This window comes from Poecilia reticulata, linkage group LG8, assembly GCF_000633615.1.
Source record: "Poecilia reticulata strain Guanapo linkage group LG8, Guppy_female_1.0+MT, whole genome shotgun sequence".
Taxonomy (NCBI): domain Eukaryota; kingdom Metazoa; phylum Chordata; class Actinopteri; order Cyprinodontiformes; family Poeciliidae; genus Poecilia; species Poecilia reticulata.
In genome coordinates, this window is record NC_024338.1 from 15358873 (window position 1) to 15384598 (window position 25726).

Below are 25726 nucleotides of genomic sequence, written 5' to 3' on the forward strand. Positions count from 1 at the left end.
ATAAGTCCTTTGTAATATTCTAGTTGTCTGCACAAAGCAGAATTCTTGGTTTTCAAACTTGAAATAAATATTTGAAAAACATGCTGTATATCACTCTAGAAATAAATATAAAATGCGTTTTACTTTAGAGTCAAAACACTGAAATAAATACACTTTCTGATGTCATATTTTCTTTTTTTATTAGGTTTTCGCGTGTGTCATAGGAGCCGTCACGAACTGGGACGTAGTCCTACAGTACAGTCCGTGCTGCTGAGATGCAACACTTAGGCACACGCATACACGCGCATACCCGACATAACTTACTTTTTGGTTTCAGCACAAACTGGCTCGGTTCGTCGTGGGTGCACACACGCGGTGTTCTTGCTTCAGTTGTGGTGTTTATCCTAGCTTATAGTTTCCTGTGTCAAACATTTTCCCGGTTTATTCAAGCCATGCTGTTTCCGGGTTGAAGCTAGGGAGTGACGTACGAGTGACATCATCGGGACGCTGTATTAATTGAGTGTTTTCTATTTATTAAATTAAGCATTTTATTGTGGTTACAGGTTTTTTTGTGTGTGTTATGGTTACCGTATTTATGTTATTGTATTTATTTTGTACTTACTTTGGTAGGTATTTACTTGAGTTAGAAGTATTTTCTTTTTGTCTTCTTGTGGGCGGAGCCTGTGCTTATAAAAGAGGGGGCGGGGGGGTCGTGGGTTTGAATGCCAGCCTGGGGTCTTTCTGCATGGCGCTTGCATGTTCCCTCTGTGCATATGTGGGTTCTTTCCAGGTATTCTGGCTTCTGTTGTTTTCATTAAAGCATCACTAAGCATCCAGTGTGGACCAGATACCATATTTAGGAATTTTTCAGTCGTCAAGATACTTAAGAGTCCCTTAATAAGATATTTTCACTTCTATGTATTCTTGTTGAATCCCTGACTGTCTTCAATATTAGCTTATGATCATGTTAAAAATTACTGTTAGAATTGCCCACTACACACAGATTTGAAGTTGTAAGAGCAAGAACAAGCCCTTTCACTGTAAAAATAGCTTACAGTGGAAGTAAAAGTGGACCAGAGGTGAAACAAAAGAAAGAAGCATGCCTTACATAACAAAATAATGTAATTACGTTTGTTCACTCATGGATTTGTTTGTTTTACCACTGTATGTAATAACAGTGGAGTGTACAAAATCCCACTAGATAAGTCTAGGTTTAGTGGTTTTCTCTGATTCTCTTCCAGAGCAGGTCAGATAATACTCTCTGGGGCTTGACCCTTGCTTTGAGGCTTATGGCCTACATTCTACTGAACAAAGCAAATCTTCTTTATTTTCTCCTTTGAGAATTTCTGAATCTGAACATAATGAATACAAACAGAAATAGTATTGCTGTGCATCTCTTTTTGTTTTCTGTTTGCCTGTATTATATTTGAAAACATGTTTTCTTGTTTTACACATGGAGATAGAATTGTACATTGTCATTTTTTTTTCTTTGTAGAGAGCTCTATATGACAGGACAAATATAGGCAAGTTCAAGTCAGTATAGCTTTTTATTTATTCCTTGATTCATGAAGAGCAGCATACCTGCCTAATTTGAATGGCATGTCCTTTTGTTTTCCCCGTTTTAAACGGTGGCTTGGTGAAACTGGCCTCTGTGTAAGTTCATATTTATACCCCAGGAGAAAAAAAATTTATCTACTCCATGATCATCTTAGAAAATAGTTTTTTTTATTACCCAGTTCCAACATGTGTGAGATCATTAAGATGAAGCTTGTATTTTCTAAAAAAAAAAAAACTAAAAGAAAACTGGGGTGAAATTATATTCCCCAAGGTTTTCTTTTTATATCTAGCAAAAATTGCTACCAAAACATTTAACCCATAGCAATCACGTCTCCTCAAATTATTCAACTTTTAAAATCACGGGTCAGTCTTTCATACTCAAAACTGAAACAGATTTTACTTTTAAACTTCAGTATTTAACTTTTAAATGATTTTCAAATAACAGCAGTATTTTCATGCATATTACACTGAAGCCCTTGGCAAATAGGGGTTCAGACTTTGTACTATGCCTTTTAACTGCAGGTAAAAATCTCTTTTTATGTTGATATATCTTATTACTGCAGTAACCTTCATAAGACAGTAATATGTCTGAGTCACATCAACCAGCAATGATTAGGTTTACAAAGTTGAGAAGGGGTACAAATGTAAGGCAGAACTTTAAAAAAAACAAAAAAACTTTAATATACTTCACAACAATCACCAGCAGCAGGTACAGTTGTAGTGCAATCATTCTAACTGAAAATAATGGCAGAGAAAACGTCCATGCTACAGGTTGCACTGCATTTTAAATGGATCTATGTGACTGTATTGTATTTTTAGCTTAACAAATTCAAAATTATCAGATGATGTACCGACTTCTAATGGGAATAATGGGAGCTTTCTCGTTTCATTTCCTTTTGACACCCTGAGTGCCAGTTCTGGCAGGATGTAACTTTTGTGAGAGGGTATCATCTCGTACACGAGAAACACTGTGCTCCAAAGCAGGGTGTCACACACCAGCAACTCTAACTCTTACTAATATATACAAGGAAATGTTATATAGAGTTATTTTAAGTGCCTGCATTTGAACAGTCGGTTTATTAAATCAGTTTGTGTTTGCAACAATATTTGTCTGGCCATTTGCACTGCCGTTACAAAAGCACATATGAGCAACTGGCTGTACATCTTCCCCGCTGCTACAGGCTCTGACAGGTTTAGTGACAAAACTGCATTAACCCATTACCGAGGAAAAGAGCTGAGTCTGCCAGTCCCTGCTCCCATTTTCGCCGACTGATCTCACTCTGGACAAAGCCTCACACTTTGATCTGTGGAGTGAGCTCTGCCAGAACATCTTAACTGCCTCAGACTTTTTCCTCCTGAGTCTTCTGTGTTGCTCGGATATGTGCTTGTTTTACAAAGAGCCAAGGAATAGCTCAAAGGTTTGACTACCGCTGTAGGCAAAATGCATATTCTGAGGTGAAGTTTATCACTTCATCTTCGCTTTGGTGACAGTTTGATCTCCCAACTCATTTTTGCCCTGTTGCTCATTGTAATTTATATTTATCCTCAAAGAGGCAAATAGTGATGACTTTCCAATTAGAGAGCGTAAGGTTGATTTCATTTGGACGTCCTTCTCCATTTTAATGAGGTAATTGAAATGGATTTCAGAGGGATTTTTCTGCATTAAAACCTTAAAAGGAATGGATGCTCTCGAGATCCCTCTTTTTAAATTTATTTTTAAAAATACCTAAAAACGTCTCTTACTTAGAACTAATTCAGCTGCTTAAGCTGTTGGCATTTGAGTAGCAAAGTGAAAGTAAGTCTAAGTGATGCTAAGCAGTGGGCACCCTTTGCACCTCTTCACATTGTGTCCTTTACAATGCTCTCTTTTTTTTCTGGTATAGCTTAATTCCATTACTGAATAATTAGGGCACCCTAACTGAATAGTTGCAATGTCAATTTGGATACCATTAACAGAAATGAAGGTCATGTATTTGTAGAAATTGTTACTCACTCTCTGTAATTATGTCTCTGAATTGCTAATTAAAATCCTTGTTAGAGGTTGTGATATTCCTTTACTCTCTCGGGAGTTCCATGCTCTTGTCATTCCTTACAGCTTTGCATGAAAGCAGTTCTTTGCAGGCACGCACACATGCACGCACTCGCACGAACTCACACACTATCATCACCACCGCTGCTGATCCCATGTCTGCTCTTGCCATGCTGGTTGAATAAGAAATAGTACTGAGCTCGAGAAAAGACAATGCCGGGTGTTTGCACTCTCCCATTCTGGGGTTATGGTCTGAGGAAGCTTGATTAAATATCATGGGAGCAGCTGTCCAACCAATTTAATCAGGAAATATAGTAAGTTGGTGCACAGTGTTCCAAAGTGTTAACACCCGCCTATGCTAAAGAATGAAAGTAGCCACACATCCCACAGCCTCAAGCCTTTTCTTTCTCTGCAATTTGCTTCTGCAATTTTTAGTTGCAAACAGCAACTATATCCATTGCGGAAATCTTTCTCAAAGCAGACAGTTTACATCAATGCGAAATCCAATTGAAGACTTATTCAGATGTTTCAGTCGCTGTCCCTATGTGAACAATAAAAAAATCCAACTGGATGGATTTTTTTTTTTTTTATTATTATTTTGGGGCAGAAGAAAAACACACACTGAATATTTATTGGTGCAATGTCATGCAAAACTATCCATGCCCTACATTTTCCACATTTTATGTGGTTAAAACTACAAACTTTGACAAACTTTTGTTGTTTTTTAGAAACAAAAATCTATATAATGTGGCATGTATTTATTTAAAAGCTGATATTTCAGCTTTTATTTATTTAAAAGCTGAAATATCTCTTTTTGAGGGATACAGTGAGCATTTGGTGCGTAGATCAGATAAGTGTCATGATCTCTGGAAATTTAATTTTGTATTTTCTATTTTGTGATAATTTTAAAGAATAATCTTCAGCTATATGTATGTAAATTAGTATAGCTGCTATGTGAATGTCTTGATTTGTTTTGGTAGTAAATTAGAACAAACAGCACCACAAAAACCAAGAACTATCATCTGAAAATGAACAGAAAGTACCAAGAACTAACAGTAGCGAAGAGGCCCATAGTAACTCTGGAGTAGCTAAGGAGATTGATTAACATGCTGGGAAAAGAATATAAAGATAAGGTGAGGTGTATGCTATCAGTCCCAGAACTGTGAAATTATTGGGCGGCAGCATCGTGAAACACAGGAAACGAATAATACACAGAAAAACTGTTGAGAGGAAAATTATTAGCCATGGAAAATTGACAAAATGAAAACCATTGTTGAAAGAAAGCTGAAATATTTCTTTTTGAGGGACACAGTGAGCATTTGGTGCATAGATCAGATAAGTGTCATGATCTCTGGAAATTTAATTTTGTATTTTCTATTTTGTGATAATTTTTGCTTTTGACAGGTTATATTTATTCAAATTGTTATATTTATTCAAATTATGACATCTGATCACCCATCTAGGAGTAACTAATTTTGTGCTATTTAGCTTTGCTGGTTTTTCACTATTAATTTTGCTTCAGTTACCTTTGCAGTTTTCTCTTACTGTTAACATTCCTATAATAAAATAAAAAATCTAAAAATAATCAACAAACTGTATCAAATAACTGCACAAAAGATCATCATCTTCATCAAAATGTCTGAGCGTGTTTGTTCGTGTTCTTGTATTCAGTCCCAGTCGTGTTGAAGGACAGGCAATCAGTGGATGAAACTTGATGAGCTAAGAGAAATGAAGCGCCTGACAAGCAACCCCTTACCTTTTCTCCTTGTGCCTAATTCACAAGCCAATCAGGTAGGACAGTGGGACATGCACCCACTGTCCTCCTTTGACATGGGGTGCATGTGTTTCTAACCATCACAAAATTTTTGGGTGGTTTAATAGTTCTTCTGCCTCCTTACACATTACCATAAACATTCATCCCTCCGTCCGAAGGCATTAGATGACATGAAGGCCTCAAGGTTGTGCCTCCAACAGCAGCAGGGTGAGATTGTGCAGCTTTAGAGGCAGATTATAATTTTCCCAGGTCTGGCAAAATGTAAACATTTACTCTTTTCATGGTTTGTATTTCTCTTTAAACCAGCAAAAGAATAGAAATGACGTAATTCATCATGAAATACATTTTAAGATGTTAAAAATAAACAAAAAAAACTTGACACAAACAAAATCTAACTTCGTAATGTCACAGAAGATATTAAGTATATTAAGTATAGATGACTAGAATTTTGCATGGTGTTATAGGTGTCTGGAATAATATATTCAAATCTGCTGCCTGACTAAAAGGTAAACAGTGGCACATGCCAGGCTTAAGCTCACAGCAACTGCATCACAAATGTTCTGCCACTGAAGCCCTAGGGGGGGGTTCCAAAGATGGCACTGTGCACAGCCCATGATGCTATAGAAAAAGTTAGAAAGCCACAGCTGATCCGCTCTCATTTCAGTGCACTCAGCACATTGGGCCCATAATGCCTTGAGTGCTTGCCTGAGCTCATGACATCGCTCAGTGCAGCCATTCTCCAGTTCTAGTTTCTCCTTCGATATTCAGGCTAACAAGAATAGAATAACTGGAAGAGAAAAAGGTAGAATAGGGAGTTTTGGCAGAGGGAGGCAAAGAACGAGAAAGCTTGCCCGGGGCAGAGCACACCAGAGAGCTCTCTATGGTACACACTAATCTGGCCACCCACTAGTTGTGAACCATGTATTCCCTGTGTGAGTAGTGTATTCCAGGACAAGCCCACCCTTCCATCTCTGTCACATGCTGCACTAATGAGTGCCAGAGGGCATGAGGTCAATGACTAAGCTGATTTGCCTGCTGATAAGTGATCCCCATGAGGTGCAGTGGAACAACTGAAAAGAAGTCTTTCCTTTGCCAGGATACTCTCAACCTCCCTTCACTAAGGAAAAAAGAACATGTTTTCCCACTTCAGTATTTTCCCATATGTTCAGGGCAGAAATTTTCAGGACACAAAATAAAGACAAAAATAATCATTGGGCCATTCTTTTTGTAAGAACTGACTGGCTTGTAGACTAACTGCTTTTTTGCGACCACAAATACTCTGTTTAATGTAGAACCAGGCTTTGTGATGATGACCCTAAAACATTGACTTTGTAACCAGTTTGGTAGTATGCGGAGGGTCGCTGTTCATTTAAAAGATCCATTTGATTATGTTTATATCTTGAGATGTTGCTTCAGTATGTCCCAATACTCTTCTTTCCTCATGATGCCATTTATTTGTGAGCAGTGCAACTGTCCCTCCCGCAGCAAAACACCCACACGACATGATGCCGCCATCCCCATACTGCATTGTTACGATGATATTCTCAGGAAGATTTCCTGTTTTTCCTCTAAATGTAGTAATACTTATTAATTTCAAACACTTCAACTTTAGAGAAAATGTCTTCCAAAGGATTTTTGTTCCAGTACGGCTTTGCAAACTGTAATCAGGTTTTAGAGGATGTTCTTCTTCCTCTGATATCAGTACATTACACATGCTGGACACTAAGTACAGTTCAACAGGTAACAGAATTGATAATGCTCTGTAAAACTTAATTCAATCATCTGTAGTACCTCAAATTTACAGCATGCTTTTGATATCGCATAAGGAAGCTTCTTCAATCACAGAGTGATCCTTCCAAAGACAGAATCCTACAGGAACCCATTTCTTCTAGCAGCCATTGGTCACAATAATAGAACTGAATATTACATTCACTCATTTATTCAATTCTGTATACATGCACAGATAAAAGACCAATTTGACTTCTTTGAATAGCATATTTTACTATTTCCATATTACACACTACATTTTAGTGTTTTCTCAACAGCTAATGGAAATGGCAAAGGAAAAATACCAATATAGTGCTTCTAATCATATGAAGAGAGACATATTATTTTATGCAGAAATCCCAAATTCAAAATTGTAATTATTATTTTTTGGTTGTGTTGGTTATTTGTAAAAGTGTTTACAGCTGGACTTAGTTAGGAAAAACATGCTGAAACACAGTTTCTTTAAATCAAGGTTAAAACCTCCTTCTTTGGTGTTGCCTTTGATGATAATGACTAGAATACAACATTTATTTAACCTTCATTCCAATATTATAAGATTATGATTTTTGATTGGTTTGATGAGGATATTTGTGACAATGAAATGTTTGTTGTTAATGTTTTTATCACATAAAACATCTTTAAATGCTTTGTGCTGAGATTTACCATAGAAATAAACTTGCCTTCTCTTAGATTGTTTTACAACTCTGGTCACTGGTCAAGCTACTTGAAACCAACACCTTCAATGCCATATTTCTTTTTATCTTTTACTGTATTTTGTCAGATTTATGGTAACATTTAAAAAGTCTATTGAGATTCTCTTCATTTCAGCTTTCCTGTAAATTACTGTACACAGTCTGACAGAAGAGATCACAATGATCTTTTATGTAGCGAATTGGAATGAATCAAGACCATTATTCCAATTATTTCTAATATTAAGTTTGTGTGTTTTGTTTCCTGTACATAACCCCTAATGGGTGGATAAGTAAGCTGAGAATTACATTCTCAGTGATTTGCACATGCCATTCAGATGTGTAAGTAATAACTGTAATCAAAACTAATTTGCATATGATTATGTAGCTGTTACTGTGGAGAACAAAATATAGGCATAATTGTCTAACTTTTAGCACCCAATTACATTAGAGTAGACACATGAGAGTGAAACTTTGATTAAAAATGGGTTGACTTGATATACACCCCTGGTCTTAATTTACAACTCCTAACATTTGTCTTTTTAATTTTACCTTCATGCAGCTCTCGGATGAGTCCAAGACACAGTTATGGCTTCCAGCTTTCCCCGTTTTAAAAGTATTTTCTTTTAATAATTTAGTAATTATCATATATCTTGCAAACCTGAACAGTTTTTTTTTGTTTTTTTTAAATCTGAATTCTGTGGTTGCCTCGCTCAGTCATTATATTTCCATCCATCTGGCACTCTCTTAACTGTAGCTGAAGCAGCATCAAAGCGTCTGATAACTTTAATCTTCTTAAAGAGACAAAATTGAAGAGAATGGTAAAGCCCGCAGTAAATGAAATTTTAGACACCGAATGTTATCTGCAATCTATGTGTAAATATTTGAAACTTTGTAACTATAACTATAGAGACACATTTGATGCTTTTATTTTGGCAGGACATTGAATAGCGGTTCTCAGGGAGACTGACAGTAGCTGTAATCAATTTGGTCATCTGTTGTCAGAAGAAAACAGACAAGACCAGAGATAGCCTGTTCATCTGGGAGTGAAGAAGACATCCCAGGTTACTGGACAAGGCACCTGAAGCACTTAGAGTACACAAGTGCAAATAAATAGGCTGTGTAAATTAGCCAATGCAGTGCCTCTTTAGTTTTATGAAGCTTTCAATATCACTGAGGTTGCTTAAATTATGTATTAGGTGCAGAAACAGAGAAAGGTTTTACAGGCTCCAACTCAGAGCTTTTATGCCTAAGAGATGAAATAGTTCAGGGATCTAAACGTTTTACGTCATGATGGGTTCAGGCAATGTCAAAGGAATCTCATGGAGACATGTGCTTTTTTAAGTGAATCAGTCAAACTTTTTTTTTTTTTTTTCATTTTTCATGTTGAATGAAATAACATGAACCCTGTTGTGAGCCTTTTTCCTAGTCTAAGCCAAATAAATGGAGAAAAAAAAACTTGCTAGTAACCAAATATAATAGTATGAAATATTTTATTTTTTGTGCCTAACTTTTCTTACTGACTTTAAGTCAACTTGTACAGAAGCGTATTGCTGTCGTATGAAAATATGTTTTAAATGCTATCACGTTATGACATAAAAACTATATGGTGTACATATGATAATTGCAAAAATGTGCTAATTAAATTGTATAAACGTATTAATTTCGTCCAGATGGGGGGGCGGTAATGTGTTTTTAGTACATGCATAATGAAGATTAGTACAGTGGCTAATTTACATGAGTTGGTCAACTTCCACTTTAATTTTGGTCTAACACATGGAGAGATGCTGATGCTGCTCCACATTGTGGATGAAATCATTATTATTATTATTAATATTATTATTATTATTATTATTATTATGCACATTCTGTGAGGGATCCTAAACAAAATGACACCGTACAGAAGAACAAAATGGTTTGATCCCCTAGTAGTGGTGACATTTCTCACTGACCAGCTGGAGAGTATGGTTTCCACAGAAAACACAAGGACCAGCCATACTTTTAGCCAATCATTCCTCACTACATGAATCCCAAATTAAAATTGTATGCTAACTTCTACGTACTGTTCAGTCTCATTTTCAATGCAGCCTAAAAACATTTACTGCCTATATCTTGAAGGAATTTTCACATTTATACAATATAATTGTCACATTTGTCCAATATGTTATCATGTTTACACAAGATATTGTCATGTTTGTTCAATATAATTATCATGTGAAACAAGTGATTTAAAAACTTATTTTTCTTTATGTCAGCAATCTGCTTCCATAGGCTTCATTGGCCTTGTCTTCTTTTTTCCCGTGATTTTCTTTTTTGTTTTGGATGGGTGTTAATGTAAGGCAAACTTTATTATTTAGAGGAATATAATAAGACATGAAATATTCTAAGTTTTGCCATAAAAGAAAACAAACTTCTCCAACGTTCATTCTAGAGAATTTCTGCATAACACTTTAGAATATTTATATTGTCCAACCTTTGCTATGTGAACTTTCATGCTGGTTCCATTTTGAGGTTTGCTCAGTTTGTTAAGTCTTGCAGGAGAAGAATAGAAACAATATATGCCACTGCAGGTGGTGTCCAACAGCAGGCCTATAAAACTAATTTCATTCAAATTTATTATTCATTTTGTTGGCGTCGCACAAACACAAACTAAAGTAACAACAAAGACAGTTTGTTTAAATCCTTCTTTCATACACCTTTAGGCTGGAAAAAAAAAAATCTCAACAAGAGATCTTGTCAAAGCTACTGCGGTGCTTATTTAACATTTTTATAATGCTGTACCGATTTTGAGGCCTCAAGCCAAATCCTGAAAATGAAAGAGTATTATGATGTATATGTATGTGTATGCAATGTGTCTTCCTTCTAGAAGATTTCAACAAAAAAATTAAATTCGTAAAAAATAAATATAAACTTGGAACGGGTTAAATTTTTCATTTTTAAAATTAAGCAATCAAACAATATCAGAGAGACTGCAGCAAACATTTATTCACTAAAAGAAATACATTCACTTTAGCTGTTTTTGTCAGAAGTACCTACATCTGCTTCTGTTAAACCTAAGCCTGCTTTCGCATGCTGCTTTAATGTTCCTGCCTTCAGGATTTTTTATTATCATTCTTTGTGTGTGCGTGTGCGTGCGCGTGTGTGTGTGCGTTGTCACTAGTCCATGAATGATGCATACACATGCAGAGCTGCAGGGGCTCTCAAACAGTGACCCTGTGTTGCTTCACTCCCAGGACTGAAAGGGAGAAAGGAAAGAAGGAAGGCCTGGAAGAGTGTTGTGACATTTTGGAGTGAGTGATCCACAACAAATGTCCATTAATGGAGTGTTCCATTTCATGGAAGTCTGTTGCATTCTTCCAGCATGGCACAGGTCATCCCAACTCAGTCAGCGGAGGTGACGCTCCACCAAGCTGCACAAATCAGTTTCCTGTTTCACTTTGCATGAAATGCTGTTTAAAATCGGATTTTGGTTCATAAGTACCTGTTTCTCTGACGGGAATGAAAGTGACACTTCCTCCAGCGTCAGCCTTACTCTGCAGTATTGTTGGGTTTGTGCTTTCCACCTGCAAAGTGTTTTGTAGTCTGTGCTCAGAATTGGAAGAAAGAAAGTCATTAAAGTTAATAGATAAGAAACAAGACATTATTAGTGCCCTTGTGTTCCACAAGAAAATTAGGGTTAATATACAAGAAGCCTCCTGCAATGTGTTTTTAGCTGCAACTGTGCCTCCATTGTACATTAAATTTAAAATGGAAAAGGGAACAAATCTTGGATATCTGACGAACAGTCTAAAATTACTCACACCCACCCAACCAATTTAAAGCTAGTTATAAGCTAGCAACAACAAGGCACAACATTTGATCCTACAAACTTAACAGTTTCAGGCAGAAACTGATCAAATTTGTTGTGCACAACATAAGAAATACAAAGAATGCACCAGAAGCATTTCCGTCTATTATCAAGAAAGAAGATCCCCCAGTTCCTGAATAAAGATAGTAATACAAAAGCACTACTTTATTTAACAACATTTTCAATCAGAGGCTTCATCATATTTGCTGTAATACAGACTGCTACAGGAATTCCTTCCGGCCCACAGCCATTAGTTTTAAAGGAGCAGTATTATGTAGATTTCAGGCAGGTACTGCCATTTTATTTAGCACAATCAAACAGACGTATCCCAAAAATTCCACGTTTGTCTTTATCAGTCCAGAGTATTTTCATAATAGTCTTGAGGATAATTTTTTTGCAAATTTCACATGGACTATTACGTATTTTTTGGTCAGTAAGGGGTTTTTTTGCCTTGAAACACTCTTGTACATAATATTTTTGCTTTTTTGTCTCTTTTTTTAGTGTTGAGTCCTAATCACAAATGTTAACTGAGACAAATAAGACCCTGGTGCTTTAGATGTTGTTCTGGTCTCTTGTGTGCTCTTGGAACTTCACTGAAGTCCAAGATTTATTTTTATTTTTTAAAGTACGGACATGGCGTGTTGCTTTTAAAGAGTTGTTTGCCTACTTAACACTGTTTAGATTGCATTTCAATAATTGATTTATTTTTTGGATTGCGCTCAAATTTTGTTATTAATATCAGTTTATTCACAACTTACCAAGAGGGGCAATTACATTTTCACACATGGCTATAATCCTGTTTGTTGATCTAAAAAGATTTAATAAAAGAACATTAATGGGTCCTGGACAAAATATCTGTGATGATTTACAGAGCTTTTAGAAGTTATTTGTAGATTAATTAGAATGTATCTGCATTTCTCACAAATTAAAAAAAAATGCTTAATTGATTAAGATTTATCTTCATTAACAGACTAATTCATGATTGAAGAAATTGTCTTCTAAGGCACGCTGCAAGTGGATTACTTATGATACGGAACAAAATATCTACAAATATTCTGCACAGTATGAAACAAAAACTTTAATCACACTTTGCCAATTGCTGTCAGTCAAATGAATGGAAATGCTCTTTTTCTCATTAATAACCATCATTTGAGTGTCTGCAAAACTGCACTCATTACAGAACTACTCGTATTATGTCATATGTTCAGATTTTATCCTGAAATAAAGTATCAAGGGGAACGGGAGTATTTGCTTTTCCATCTCCATATCCTTTCACCTGCAGTACTTATACCATGAACCAACATTGGATCTAGAAGCTGTAAGGAGCTGCATGAATATGAGACCCAACTTGCTAGATTACATTTAATTTGTACCATTTATCCAAGGGGATAGAAGGACTCAGACATTGTGTTTCTTGAAAAGCTTCAGATGAATCATTAGAATAATGCCGGTGTGTTGGGAAAAAGATGAAATAATATTCCTTCCCACATTCAGACCCACTGAGGAATAAAGGGAGACTTCTATCTTGCAGCACAGCCATTCTCATGAAAGATTGTTTTGCTTCTTGGTTTTTTAATTGAAAACAGCACTAATGTCCAGCTGTAAATTCAAATTGTTAGAGCGGAGATAAAGTGAGGCCTCAGGTAGCAGCTCTTTGTGGCGCAGTTATCTCGGGGTGTGAAAAGAATTCTTACATTCTCTGTCCTCATGCATACAAATAGAAGTAACACAGGACATTATCCTGCCAAAGGTCCAGAAATACTAATTACCTGCTGTTTACTGGGCTTTAAACACCCCACCTTCTTGGGAAAATCAATAATTACATACAAAGGCCGAGAGAATGAATTCACCCTGATAACCATTAGCATGAAAGAGGATGAAGTTCATTAGTGATTCTGTGTGCATGGCGAGTAATATCCAATATCGGAGACAACTAGCTCTGTTATGCCTTTGTTGTTTTTTTTTTTGTTCCCATCAAGGGGCGTAGGCACACAAGATGGTTTTCTGTGACAATTAATTACACTCTTACACAACAGGAAAGATGAGCTGTTTATGATACATCTTTATACTGTTTACATGTCCTCTGTCTCACTCTTCCTGGTTTGAATTACCAAACTGACTGACAATTATCGCATCCTGGAATGACGAGACTTTTTCAGCTTTTTTTCCCCCCCAGAGTGTGACATTCTATCAAATTGAATGCAAATGTGGAGAAGATTAATAAACGGAAAAAATATATATGATCATGAGTTTGGGTTAATGGAGTAAAGTAAAACTGGTTGATTCAAATTTTTTATATTTATTCTAGCTGCTTGCATGAGTCTTTTATTTTACTATTACATGTGACAAGCTTCAAGATCACAGTTACAACCCTTTTCACTGTCAATGTCTTTCTAAATGCATTTAGTGTCATTTACTTACAAGCACTTAGTAAATCACACCTACATTTGCACATTATGAAAGGAAATTGATGAAGCAGGAGCTTTTAACCTAATCTAAATAATAATTAGAGAACTGCAGCACAGTAATCAGAGAATCTGCCATGCACCTATTTCCATCAGCTAAACTCAGACTTATTCAGAATTCATGTATGAACATCTTATAGTGCCTCAGAAAACTCAAAGAACTGAAGGTTGACGTGTTCTGGTGGTTGCTGACTGCAACATACATACCAATCATCTGCAAAAAGGTTGACTGTAGTGAAAAAGTTCTGCAATTTTTGTTACTCATTTAAAAATAAAAGACTTAATTTCAGGAAATTAATTTAGATTTGACGTTTTAAACAGTTCTCAAACACAAGTTCTCTAAATGAATTTCTCTCAAATAGGTGAAGACTTTACTAATTTAAGGTTTTCAATCCATTTGGAATTTATTTCCGTTTTAGCATGAAGAGAAGTGTAAAATAACTATTTTATTTATTTATTGGTTTTACTTAATTTGGGATGTAAGGATAGTTTTTCATTGGTATTTCTATTTTAAAACAGTATAGATTTTACATAGCAGCTCTCTAGGATACACATTTACCTTGACTTCCAAGTTTGAAAAATATCTTTTGAAAAGTAATGTAACCAAATGTCAAAAATCTAAATAAACTGAAAAACGTCAATCTTAGCACACAACAAAACAATGTAATAACTAAATACTAAGACATAAAAAAAAATCATGAAAGTCAATTGAAAATGTGCTGTTTGCCTCCGTATCTCCAGGTGAGGCAGATTTGGTCTTTTCATGTCTATCCTATTTTTCGGTCCAAAGTCGGTAACACAGAACAATGGAAGCATTCGTTGTGCCTGGATGTTGAATCCTGAGCACTCTGCAGAAGATCTGGCTTTTCATACATTTTCTCTGTAAGGTTGACGTTGGTTTTGGCTGGTTTCAATAGAAATGTCTCAACAATTATGGTTTGCAAAAACATGCACAGCTCTCTACTGATACGTCTTACAGCAATTTAGATTTTATTTACTGAATTTATTTGTTTAAAAATATGGAGAAAAAAAACAGGTTGCATTTTTTTTTTTAAATGGAACATGTGACAGCAAAGAGTGTGTTTCAATAGACTTGATTTATTTCTAGCTACTAATAGATTGTTCTCTGTTCATATTTGTGTTGGTAAATGTTCAGAAAAATGAGCATTCGACATATAAGGACATGCATATCTTTACATCCAGCATTATTCCACTTTTTTGCAATACCTTTTGCAATACCAATACCTCGTCATGTCATGTGAAGTTGTGAGAAAACTCCACTTGCTTCCTGGAAGGCTCTCCGCTACTTTATCAGCCACAGAAAATTGTGCATTTGCGAGACGGTGTAATTCCTTTCGAGCGAGGTATGGTTTAATGTTACACCTTTGAAAAGCACATGGTTCTGAAATTAGTGTTGCAAAGCTGTAATTAGTCAAGGCGATTTGAATAATTGCTGATTACACAATTCGGAGCACACTTTTAAAGCAATAGGCAGCTGAAATGTCATAGTAACATAGTGTAAGTTGAAGTAAATGTTTCGAAGGGATCAAAGCTCAGTAAAATGTTGAAAATACACAAAAGTTGCAAAACGATAAAGCATGCAGTATGACAACTAATAGCCATGTCTCACTGCATGGACTTTGCACATGGATTTGCAGAACATTGAATACAAGTCTTGGCATGTAAACATTATTTTTCATTCTGGATATAAATAGATGATTCTTTAACAGATGTCCATCCTCCCCCTATGTTCCACCTGTGCTTCCACATTTCAAAGTGAAAAATGGAATTTATTTTGTGCTAAAGAACACTTTGCTTCACTCTGGCAAACTTGCATCTTTCAAGTTTTCTTTTTCCTTTTTTTTTTTTTTTCCTTTTCTAGCCTCGGCTGTAAATTAGCTGAGTGTGGTTCTCTTTTACTTCTCTCCTTAGACACATTTTGTTTCAGTTTTCTGAAAATCGCAGATTTATTGAGGCTTGTTTACTGCAGAGTAAACACTGCTTTGGAGGAAAACTGTCTTGAAACAAATGACTTGTTTAAAACAAAAACTGTGTATGAAAACTAGAAGGGCTTGTGTATACTTCCTTTTTGTTGACCGAATGACCCAATGATGTTTGAGCGAAGCTCCAGGAGTATTTCTTTATCAAAAAAACTTGTGATCGCCCGTGTACTTAGATCCTTGATGTGTGAGAAAAATAATCTTGAACGAGGTTTATGGTAAGAGCAAAAACCACATCACAAAGACTGAAAGACACAACTGTTGGAAAAAAGAACTGGATTCTCAAAATTGTCAATTAATATAATAGTGGAAGCTCTATAAATGACTCTATCTGCCAGAGAGGTGTGAAATTTTTTTCACACTCTATGACTGTGGCCTACCAAGGCAGGCATAATGTAACAGATATAAAGGTATCATCTGCTGACAGATTTTTATTTATGGATTTTCTTTATTTTTAGTTGGACATTATCACAACCCATTGTTTCTGCTGGACATCAATTTTGTCAACTAGAAATATCAAAACTTTTTATCTGAACAGTTAAAAAGACAACGAGGCAGGTGTGAACTATGAGGTTCTAAGTTGATTAATTTGGACTAAGTTATTCCAAATTGTCTGTCCTGATGAGGTGTAGCATCCTGGTAGCACTAAAAGTTCAAGTGCTTTTCAATGACATTTGTGCAATCTTGTCCTTACTCTTACCAAAACCCAAAATGCCATTTAACAACTTTCCCATCAACAGCCTTGTTTCAGTGCTTCCTGGTTTAAATGCAGGAACTCAAAATTCGTTCAGGGGCACACTTGGGGAAAAAGTGATGGGAGCTACACTTACAAATACATTCACGAATATGAGTATTTTCTCATTTTAATATATATTTACACTAGAGCAAATTGTAATCATTTTTTACTTATTGTTAATTGCCTTTAAAAATATTGAAAACATCGACACATAAATCTCACTTCTTAGTTTTTGTTTATGCCGATGTATGAGTGCATACATCTAAATTTGGTTTAGTGTACTTTAGTAATTTAGAAAAGGAAAATAATATTTTACTCTTGCTTCGTGTGTGTGTGTGTATTCTGATGTGTTCCATTGTGTCACTTGTTCCATTACAGTAGTTCTTCCATAAAAATCATTAAAAAATCTCCGTGTAGTCCGTGACGAGCTTGTTAACCATTTACATGACACATATTGACCACTTGTCTCTTTATGTACAAGAAATAATTGATAATTAATGGTGAACTGGCACCAGACGCTGTGCCCCATTTTGCACAGAAATATTTAACCGTTGCTCTTTGTGACTTTTAAATGTAGTGCCAAGGGACAGGAGCAGGCGTGGGTGTTGGCAGAACATTAAAAAATTAGCTTTGCCACAAGAACAACATTATTTTTATGAACCCATAAATTGACATCAAACGACAGATTGATTCAGATTTCCTTTGATTTTGAAACCTCACAAACTGAAAAAATATGACACTGTTTGACCTCATTAATTACTCAAGCATGTATGAATTGAGATGCCAGACCATTTACTATACAAACATATTAAGTGTTTCCGTCCCAGTAAACATGCACCGGAATGGACAAGATCTTTGAGCAGACCTTATTTTGGCTAAAAGTCTAGCTTTTAGCGCCTTTTCACCCCAGGCATATCACTTACAATAGCGGGTCAGAATACTTGAGCCAAAAAAGATTCTGTCATAAATGTGAGGCGTTTCACTATTTCAGGGGTTTCTTTGAAATGTTTTTTTCTTATGAAATAACAGTAAAAACTATTTTAAAAAAAACAGTATCATAAAGTAAAAGTAAAGTCTTTCACATTTTGTCACATTGCAGCCACAGACTTAAATAAGTGCTGGTGATGTTTTATGTGATAGACCAACACAAAGCAGTGCATAACTGCGGCTTATCATAGTTGATGTGAAGATTGCATTGAATGTTGGACAGTCCTGGTTGAAAACCAGTTGCAGACTGCAAAAGACCTGAGGTCAGGCCAGAGGTTCTTATGCATACAGTCCAGGTGTGGCCACCTCCACTTCTTAGGAACCAGTGGACTGAATGCATGTGTTGCACATGCCTCAGATTACAAAATTTACAACGGTAGAATATTTTTAAAACTATTTCTCAATCACAGAATGATACATTACTTCCACAGTTTTGTGTTTAAAAGCATCCTCTTTCGTTTGATTCTCAGCTATGTGTTACTTTGTGTTTGTCTAATATTGTTGGGGCTGATTGCATCGGTGGGAAGAGTTGTTATCTTGCGACTGGAACATCGTGGGTTCGATTCCAGTTTTCTCCTCTGCTACGTGTTGATGTACCCTTGAATAAGAGACTTCACCCCATGTGTCACACCAATGAGTTTTATGCTGCGTGGATGCAACCTGGTGACTTTAAGACTTTAAGTGATCAGTCGGATAATAAAAAAAAATGTTATTTAAATGTAGATACATTCTGTATAAGGATGAAAAATGTATAAAAGCTTAAGGGGTATGAAGACTTTACCAAGTCACTATAAATAAAAACCTCATGCTGTTGTCCACTATGTAAACCTCTTCACTGCAGTTTGTGTTATGGAGTACAGCCATTTAAAAGCAGCTATCGTGCTTTGACAGGAATGTTTATTTTAAGACATGATCTGAGCCGCAGCTAAAATTGTTTGCTTGCTCAGTTCTTTTTAGTGTTTATCAATTTGATTCCCTCGTCCCACCTGGATTAGCTGTAAATCAGTCTGGAGAGGTTTAGCGCGACTAGACTATTTTCCCTGTTTCTAAATTGATAAATGCCATCAATGAATCAGAAGATTCTGCTAATAGTGTCTGGCTTGCAGCTCCTCAAGTAATTAAATGGGTGGGCAGCTACTTTTCTAATGTCAAAGGGATTTTGTTCTCACTCTCCCAAAGTGCTTTAAAATGAGCCTTAGCTCGTGTTTCCTTTCTTCGTCTGGGCTTGAGTTGTGGTTTTTGGACAAGTTTACCGTCCCAGGCCACATGGCTTGACTATTAAAAGGTCGAAGCCACACAACATGAGACCGATCACACAGCCACCCCTCGACGGGAATCATCTCATCTCGTTTACGGCACAGTGGGTGGCTTTCACGGTGTTACGCTCAGAAATGTGACCTGGCCAACGGTGACTGCTTGAAACGTACATAAGACGCAGCGAGAGTTGGCGTTCCGTCGTGCCCACTGAAAGAAGATTTGTTTTGAGATGCAAATTTTTCATTAAGTCTCGTTACACCTCACGTTTCCTGACAGCGTTGTCACATGGCTGAGTGCCACTCACACACCGTTCAGCCTAATGATGTTGCCGTTAATGAGGCAGTGTTTGATGACACACTGCTCAACATCTATTGAATGTGAACACACAACATGTGCGGTTTATAGACATGGTATGAAAACAGAAACATAAAAAAAAAAAAAATAAATAAATTATTTTAGATATCGTGTATTTTTATTAAGTCAAGTTTATTAGCATATTTCAGCAACGAGGCAATTCAAAGGGCCTTACATGTTGAAAACATGAACAACAAACAGGAAACATTGCATCGCAGAGGCAAAATATGAAAACCTGGAGCACAATATAAAGCTAAAGATGCTCCAATTTTTATTAATCAAAGGCAACTTTTTAGCCTTGATTACAAAAAAAACTCTATGTTTCAGCATTTTTGCAGTTTTATGAAATTGCGTTCCAGATTAGAAAAGTATAAAATCTGAATGCTGCTTCTATTTATATTTGGTTCCGATTCTGGGAATGGAGCATAGTGTTGAGCCAGAAAACCTGATTATTCTGGAGAGTTAATAGGTTCTATAACAGGTATCTTATGCATGTTGGTGCTAACAAACAAAAAGTATTTTAAAGTCAATTTTTTTGAGCTACAGGAAGCCAGTGTAAGGACTTTAGAACTGGGATAATGTGCTCTATTTTCTTAGTTTCACTCAGCAGCATTATGGATTAGTTGCATGTCTGATTGACTTTTCAGGTGGGCTTGTGAAGACACTGTAGCAGTAATCAATGTGACTGAAGAAACAAGCATGAATGAGTTCATCAAGATCTTGTTGGGACATTATTCCTTTACTCCTGGAAATATTCTCCAGGTGTTAGAAGGCTAACTTTCTCATTTTCTCAGAAGGTTCAGATCTGAGTCCATCACTATTCCCAGATTCTGGGACTGATTGGTAGATTCTAGCTGTAAAAGCTGTTTGCTGAATCTTGATCGTAACTGTTTTGATTTAGAAATAATTGCTTTGGTTTATTTTCTCTTCACCTGGGGAACGTTATGCCACATCCATTCATTGATTTGTTCGAAGCGTCAGCTCAGTGCTTGCTTGAATGGGCTCATAACTGTGACGTAGAGCTGTGGAAAAAGAGTAGTCATGGTAACTTAACTTATTATTTCCTATAATCTGAGCTAGTGTGAGCATGTAGATGTCATATAAAATCAGGATGGAACCCCAGGATGCCCTTTTTTTTCAATATAATTAAAAACTTTTCACATTTCACAGATACACTGAGTCTGTTCTACGCCTTCGTCCTGTGCTGTAATTTGCTTTTGCAAGATAATCAGGATCAACTGTACTGTTGCTGACATCCATGCCTTTTTTTGTAAAGCTAGTAATGTCACTTATTAGTCTCCTACATCAGAATTACTACCAATTTTTAACAAACTATATTTTTTCAAACAGTTTCCATGATACAGAAAACTATAGTTTTTTTTGTGTGTGTGTGTGTGTGTCATGAAAAAAACTAGTTTAACTAGTGTTTGTTTTTCAGACTCCAAAGCTAAAGGTATCATAAAACCACCTAAATTGAGAATAGAGGAATCTAGTATGGCAAGCAGTGCAATATGCCAACTCTGGACTACACACATTTAGTTCCTGCAAACAGATTCGTGAATTCATCCGTAAGTGTCAGAGTTTCGTCACCTCAGTGTCTGCAGCAGTACAATGATTCAGCCTTAGTCAAAGAAAACATTCACCAGGCGTCAACCTCGCTACACTTTGTCCATGCAGATTTCCAAAATCAGGGACATCCTTTCACACACATGCTGTTTGCTCCCCAAAATAACCTGACACAAAGTGATGACGCGGATCATCTCAAGACTTTCCCCACAAGCCAATTTCTGGCCGGTAGCTGAGGTAGTCGTAATTTACACGGCAGGTTTCTGGATCTCAGTCATGCTGAAAGTGACTCCCCGTGCGATGCGTGTGCGCGCAGACACACAGAGTATTATGATGTTACAACATGGTGACTTGGCTGGCTACCAGAGCTGAGCATCATCCCTAAAAGTGCCACATCACTGAAAAAGACATCAGGTTTTCTTTCTCTACAGCTTTGGGGAATAATTAAATCTGGTGCATATGTTGCCACTAAGTGTTTAATTATATCAGCCTTCCACTCTTAGGCATGACTCTTAAGTGCAAAATACATTTAGAAGGCTCTATTATGGAGTTTTTAGCCAGAAAGGCTGAGTTATGTTTCTGTGTGGATGAAGGTTTAAGAGTCTATAGATTTATTTGGCATTCTTGAAGCGGTCTGTTTTGTCCCCTGCCAGTTCTCCATACTTGTGTCTTAGTCAGCTGTCAACTAGAGATTGGAATTAGCCGATTTGTGAGAGACAAACTGGCCAAATTGAATGGTCCACTTTTGTGGGGTTTTGCAATAAGAGGCTTTAGAGATAGTTACTGAAAAGTGAGCAAAAATGACCACCTCTTCTCCATTCAGCTTCCATTCCCCAAACCCAGATTTTTTGTCTTCTGATTGTCACTCTTGCAGTGTTTTTCTCTTGCTTTTAGTGTTCTATGACAAACCTCCTCTCTGCCTCTCAGTCTCTCCACGCTTACAAAGCTTTTAAACATTGATAGTGCCTGCAGAGGGCACAAATTTCCACGTGGGAGGACAGTTGGTGACCTCAGGTGATTTTGAGCACCTGGCTCTCAGAGGAGATGCGTGAGGAACGACTCTGCAGTTTCTGCTTTGCTTTTAGACGATATGCACTGCAGACCCACTTTCTCCGACTGCTGATGAATTCTTTTTCTTCTCACCAGTCCCAGATGTGCCTTTGATCATTGTCTATTTTTTTTTACAGTCTTTCATTGTCACCAAGAAGCAAAACTAACACAATGTATAAAGAGAAGCTGTATTTCGCAGCAAAGAATTCTGATAGAAAATACTCTTTTTGTGGCTGCAGCTTAAATTTATGTCAGATGTCTGACACAAGCTCTGCAAGCGAACATTTTCATCTTGATTTTCTCGGTCTGGCTGCATTTGTCACTGGTTTGAAACATAATAGACAACACATCATGGTTTAATGAGAATGGCAGACAGACAAATTTAGAATTTCTCCCATATAATTAGAAATCATGGGATTCTGCTGATGGTTTTTCTGTGTTTGGCTTGCAACCATGGGACTTTATCTCTTCGGTTACCCCAAAAAAATGTAATGACATTCTGTGTTCCAAAAGCTAACACAGTTTTATTTTTTCTAAGCATGCATTTAATCATACCTCATTTGGTCTGAGAACACTTGGCACACTCAATTAGTTTGTCTTTTTTACCATAATTTTTGAAAACGATTATTGCCTGCTTCACTGGAATAATTATGACTCGCCCAGCACATTGATTCAGCCGACCAAATGACTGAGTGATCCTCACCAGCAACCAGTTACCAGCTTAACTTGGTGAAGCTGCACATTGCAACGTGTGCCAAACCACTGATTTAGACGTCAAAAGCCCATCTCTATATCCTGTTAAACTAAAGCAGCACAGCCATGTGAGAGAGGTCAAGCATGACATTAGTTTCCCAAATTCCCTGAATTTGCTGGGTTTTAAAGGATTACAAAAAGAGTATGTGGCTTAGCGCCGCTGTACAATTTCCAGATTCTGCTGTTGTAATGGCTGATCTTTTTTAAGCCTGTTTTGAATCTGTTGATGCACTTAAATGTGTTGCAATTTACAACACCACAGTATATCAGACGGAAGAAAGAAAGTTAGTTAACCAACTCCTACTGCGAATGAGAAAAGAAATGGAAATTTAGCACCATCTCCCCTGACAATTTTCTTGGAACAAAGAATTTAAGATCAGCAGTAAAAAGAAATTACATCCAGCTGAATAAATTGTAATTACTGTAGATATATTTCTCTTTCAGCTGTTGGAAAGAAACCAGTTTGCCAGGTAGCAGTAGGTACAACAGAACCATTATCTTTCATAGAAGCTGTAATAAAGGTTCCGAGAAGAATTTAATAACACCTTTTAATTGCGATCACTAAGCTCCTTCTCATTAGTAGTTACTGAAAAATTTATGGTTTTCACATCTAGGCATCAGTTAGCAATTAAGAGCTGTGCAGGGACTGGCACAACTAACAGGCCTCAGGTTATGAATGTTCCAGCATTAGTTTGGGGATCCAGTAAATTCAAAGTTTCTGTGTTTGAGTTTTTGAGAAAATTGTCAACATGTTCTGTTGAGTGAGTGAAGATTTGTCACACAGTAACGACTTTATAAATTGAAAAGTCAAAAGTTGCTCATAGCATAATTTTTATTAATTAGTTTTACAGTCAGGACTTAAAGCAAAACTACTACTGCCGCTACTACTTCTCAGTCTAACGATCCTAAAAATGGTTTAAAGGCATCAAATTGCAAAGTGAGATTTTTTGGGGGTTTTTTTTGTTTCTTCTTATAACAAGTGAAATTGATTGTGCAATGAAACGTGCCTGAAAAATACACAATACCCACATGCAGGCTTATTAATGTTTTTCACTGGAACTTTTTTCTTTGAAAGAACAACACAAAGTTTTGCTAAATTGTGAAGAAGAAAAAAAAGTGGTTTTCAATTTTGTCTTTACATGCAAAAATCAGAAAAGTGCAGTGTGCTTCAAGAAGTCAGAGTTCATCTTTCTATATTATGATCTCAGTTTAAATATCACTACTCTGTTACATCCTTAATGGTATTTTGTTTAATGTTGGTGGGAAAAGCATCATGATCCCCAAAAAACACACCGATGTTTTTGGTTTCCAAACATTTTCTGGACCCCTCTATGGATTATAAATAGCCATCTAGTTGAACGACGTATGTGGGGGGAATCGACTTTTTGGGGGGCAAAATGAATGTACGTAGCTGAACATAGACAACAACATCAGTAGCCTACAGGCTACTTGTTAAGCGTAAGGTGATGTATTGGTATTAGCTAACTTTACCTGCATCCAACAGCTTTACTCAACTCAGTCGGTTAGTTTTTTTTTTTTTTTTTTGTTGGGGGGGGCGGGGGGGGGACTGCAAAGTTCTTTGCGTTTTTGCTGGTTTGCTGCCATGATCCTAACACACCTGCGTAGCTCCGCACAGGTGTAAACCCAGCGCGAGCGTCGTAGCGCTCATGTTGCGTTTAAAGGCACCTCGGAAAAACAGGTTACGACATGTTAACAACGGATTAAACCGTTTTAACTGCTGATAAAAGTGACAGAGGACACAGATATGGGAAGTGCGGAAGCCCCTACTGCATCAAATTGACAGAGGAATAACAGAGAGTTGGCCATTCTAAGGTAAAAACCCAGCGCATACTGCGTTCGTGTTTTTTTGTTTTTTTCATCCCTGCAATGGCACGGCGCCCCCTTTAGGGGGCGCGCCCCACAGCTTGGGAACCTATGTACTAGTTGTTGTTGTTCAGTCTACAAATCTTTTACTTTTATTGAAGATTGGCAAGATCCTTGGATTATTAAGAGAAAGCCAAAATAGGTTCTCTATGCAGTCGCTGCATGTCATGTTGAGGACACAGCCAACATGTGGAAGATGCTCAGATGAGATCAAACAATGTGGTTTCTTACCCTACACGCAAAACTCTATGAAAAACACCCTTAAAACCGTTCTAACTTTGAAACATGGTTATGACTGATCAGAGTTTAAGAATTTGGTTAAATATAGGGCAATGCTCAAACAGAACCTGTTAGAGGCTTCAAAAGACGCAAGGCTGGCAGAGGTTTACCCATCACCACGGCAACAAGCCTAAACATACAGCCAGCGATACAAAGTTATGACATAGATCAAAGCATATTCAAGTGTTGGAATTACCAAGTCTAAATCCACATAAGAATCTGTGACAAGATTTCAAAATTAATGTTTATATGTAAGAAGAAAGATGTAAATATGCAAAACTGATAGAGACAAAAGGCTTGCAGCAGCAATAAGAGAAATATGTGGATTACAATGCATTGGCTCAGGAACTGCATATATGCCACACTTTTCAGATTTATTGTTGCTTAAAAACAATGGAAATGATTTTCCTCTGACACTTTACAATTATGCTCTGTATTGTGGTATTCAGTTGCCAAAAACTCTTTATAATGTTTGTAAGTAAAAACTTTTATCGCTTTTACAAAAAGCGATAAAAGTGGCATAATTTGATAATTATGCCACTACAGCTGAGACGTACTGAATCTGAAACACGCACAGTTTAAAATCTTACTAAGATTAAATTTGATCTATAGTCAGAATGCTTCTTGATGTTAGCAGAGCCTTTTTTTTATTGAGTGCGATTGGCTATGTTTTGAACCTATGAGATTAATTTGTCAAACTTATACAAAGCATATAAAGCAGAGTCTTTTTTCTTTTCTTTTCATTCTTTCTCT

General features: G+C 36.7%; 1 protein-coding gene and 1 long non-coding RNA gene across 2 annotated transcripts in view; one reads left to right on the forward strand and one right to left on the reverse strand.

Moving 5' to 3' along the window:
• LOC103468688 (uncharacterized) overlaps positions 1 to 423 on the reverse strand; it is a 5678-nt gene extending 5255 nt beyond the window's left edge. The window contains exon 1 of the long non-coding RNA XR_534242.2: positions 304 to 423. This is a non-coding gene — a long non-coding RNA (uncharacterized LOC103468688). The remainder of the gene's footprint in view (positions 1 to 303) is intronic.
• Positions 1 to 25726, forward strand: part of hs3st4 (heparan sulfate (glucosamine) 3-O-sulfotransferase 4) — a 77723-nt gene that overhangs the window by 25116 nt on the left and 26881 nt on the right. The window lies entirely within an intron of this gene.